Source organism: Mustela erminea, chromosome 13 (genome assembly GCF_009829155.1).
Source record: "Mustela erminea isolate mMusErm1 chromosome 13, mMusErm1.Pri, whole genome shotgun sequence".
NCBI classification, from domain to species: domain Eukaryota; kingdom Metazoa; phylum Chordata; class Mammalia; order Carnivora; family Mustelidae; genus Mustela; species Mustela erminea.
The window spans coordinates 84364706-84367213 of record NC_045626.1 but is presented as its reverse complement, the minus strand read 5'-3'; positions in this window follow the sequence as shown (position 1 = coordinate 84367213).

Genomic DNA, 2508 nt, shown 5'->3' with positions numbered 1-2508 from the left:
TCTCAGTCAAGCTGGGGGAGAGAAAGGTAGCACAGCTTCCCCAGACTTTCTCTTTCCCTTGGGATGTTCACTCTGAGAAAACTGCTACTGTGCTGTGAGGAAGCCAGGCAGCGGGCAGAAGGCCCCTGAGGATGTTCTGGTCATGGGCGAGGTCCCAGTTAACAGCCAGCACCAACCATCACACATTGGAGTGAAGACTTTTTAGATGAGTCCAGCATCCAAGGAGTCCTCTGAGCTGCCCTCCCTGCCCAGCTGAGGCCAAGTAGAGCAGAGATGAATCAATGACCGTGATTGTTTTAAACCACTATGTTTCAGGATGTTTTGTTATGCAGTAATAGGTAACCAGAACACGCGAACAGCCACAGTAAATCTCAATATTCATGTGTCTCTTTTGATCCCACTTCATACTTCCCACCCATCAGCAAATGCAAACCCATCCCAGACTCAGCCCCTTCAAGTCCAAGCCACTATCATCCCTTGCCTGCAGGACCAAAGTTAACTATTTATTTTTTTTTAGGGTGGGGAGGGAGGTCCTCAGTAAGAACCTTATTGGTTGAATGACAGAAACAGAAGTCAAATAACTACTTATTAACATTCACAAGTGATCCATTGGAAAGTAGAGGAGGATAAACTTCCAATCTCAGCAAAACACATAAATTAACTTTTCATCATTGTATATATTAAGTCTTGTTGCTTCCATATGTTTTGCCGAAGTTTACTATTATGCAGTTATAGTACTTAGAAGGTCCTGTCATCGTTGTGTGGATGTGAACTGTTCAAACTGTTGAAGACTACATAGCTAGCCATCTGCATCTTCAGGGTGACACACAGATCTTTCCACTGCACTATGGCTCTGGGAATATGCTTCAAAGTTAGCTATTTCTACTCTTGCCTTCCTGCCCTCTCTTCTTCCCCTGGCAGGCAGGAACCAGGTCTTAGAAACAGAAATAAGCTCATGCGCCTCTCTGCTTCCAGAGACTCCCATGGATTCTTCTCAAACTTGGAGTAAGATCTAAACTCCAGATTGTGGTCTACAAACAGTGGCGAGCTGGTAATCCACTTTCCAAGAAAAAAAAAAAAGAAAGAAAGAAAGAAAGAAAGCAAAAAAGCCCTGATTTACAGTGTTGGCCAATTTTCCTGGTGTAAAGACTCTCACCGTGGTCAATTTCAAGTTACCAGTGTAATGTCCCCCAGCTCTTCGGAGTTGGTATGAACAGCTTTGGGCAGGCTCTGCCTCCCCACTCTAGCCTGGGTCCCCACCACCTTCTCCCTTGCTTGCCACCGGCAGACACTCTGGTCTCCTTGCTATGCCTTGAACATCTCGGGCATACTCCCGTCCTAGAGCTTAGCCTTCGACAGAAATGCTTTTTCCTCCAGAGAATTGTTCTCTTGCTCCATTCAAGTCTTTACTCAACTGTCCCCCTCAGCTGTCAGAGAGGACTTCGCCGATCACTCTGCCTAGAATAGCCCCCCTTCCCCAACCCTTCCATCATGCTCTCTCCCCTTACCTTGCTCTCTTGTTCACCATGTCACTCTTCATCATCTGCCATTGTATTAGGTCTTTGTCAGCCCATTTTCTCTCGCAGTGTGGGCAGGTGTTTCATCTGCTTGGTTCACTGCTGTTTCCCCAGTGCCTGGCACACACCAGGGTCTCACTAAAAATTTGTTGAATAAACAAATGAATTGAAGCTATTAATAGTATAGGTGCAAAATGGGGACAATAATAGTCGGGGACAGGAGTCAATAAAATGATCTCGGTAAATGCTTAACACAGTACTGGGCACTAAGGAGGTGTGCCTTGTAAGGTTGCTATTTGTCTTTTGTCACAGGTCTGGCTGAGGCCTGCAGGACGGCATGTGGGGACAGTGGGGAGCAGGGACCATCTGTGGTGCATCCCATGGGGGGGCAAAACAGGCTTCTGCCTGCCCCTGAAGTGTCCAATCACTGAAGGATAAGAAAGCAGTTTTTACTCTCTCTGGCCTCGCCCCTTTACAGGTTAAGGAAGTTTGAGCACCAAAGTGATATTTGGGGCTTATAAAACCTTGTCTATTTTTTTTTTTAAGATTTTGTTTATTTATTTGACAGAGATCACAAGTAGACAGACAGAGGCAGGCAGAGAGGGGGGTGGGGAAGCAGGCTCCCTGCTGAGCAGAGAGCCCCATGCAGGGCTTGATCCCAGGACCCTGGGATCATGACCTGAGCTGAAGGCAGAGGCTTTAACCCATTGAGCCACCCAGGCACCCCAAACCTTGTCTATTTTGATGGTAGGAATGGAAGTAGGAAACAAATGGCTCTTTACTAATCTTATATTCCAAAGTCCCCAAATCAACCTTGCAATATCAATAACAGAAATAAAAATTAAAAGAATAATTACCCTCCTTCCCCCAAACCATCACCCATATTCTTCCTCTGGTTTTATTTTGTAGATATGCTTAAAAATAAAATCTTTTACTGATCTTTTTTTTTTTTTTTAAAGATTTTATTTATTTATTTGACAGAGAGAAATCA